This window comes from Juglans regia, unplaced genomic scaffold (assembly GCF_001411555.2).
Source record: "Juglans regia cultivar Chandler unplaced genomic scaffold, Walnut 2.0 Scaffold_1186, whole genome shotgun sequence".
NCBI lineage: Eukaryota > Viridiplantae > Streptophyta > Magnoliopsida > Fagales > Juglandaceae > Juglans > Juglans regia.
Genome location: NW_023342259.1, coordinates 1 through 280, shown reverse-complemented (window position 1 = coordinate 280; position 280 = coordinate 1). Strand labels below are relative to the sequence as shown.

The window sequence follows — 280 nt, the reverse complement described above, 5'->3', positions numbered from 1 at the left end:
TGGTCCTTCTTGTCAATTTATCTCGCAAGGCGGAGAAAACAAAAACGAGGGGTGCAACACGAGGACTTCCCAGGAGGTCACCCATCCTAGTACTACTCTCGCCCAAGCACGCTTAACTGCGGAGTTCTGATGGGATCCGGTGCAGTAGTGCTGGTATGATCGCACCCATCAAACTAATTACTTAAAATTCATATAATCCTTGAGCGACATACTAGCGTCCTTCCGATCCCAATCCAAACGGAGATCTGATCCAAACCCATGGCTACGCGATGGGCAGGGC

General features: G+C 50.0%; 1 non-coding gene across 1 annotated transcript; it reads right to left on the bottom strand.

The window, feature by feature from the left end:
• Positions 1–48: 48 nt before the first annotated feature.
• LOC118345018 lies at positions 49–167 on the bottom strand. Its single transcript, XR_004798713.1, has one exon. It is a non-coding gene; the product is annotated as a 5S ribosomal RNA (ribosomal RNA).
• Between the last annotated feature and the right edge of the window lie 113 nt (positions 168–280).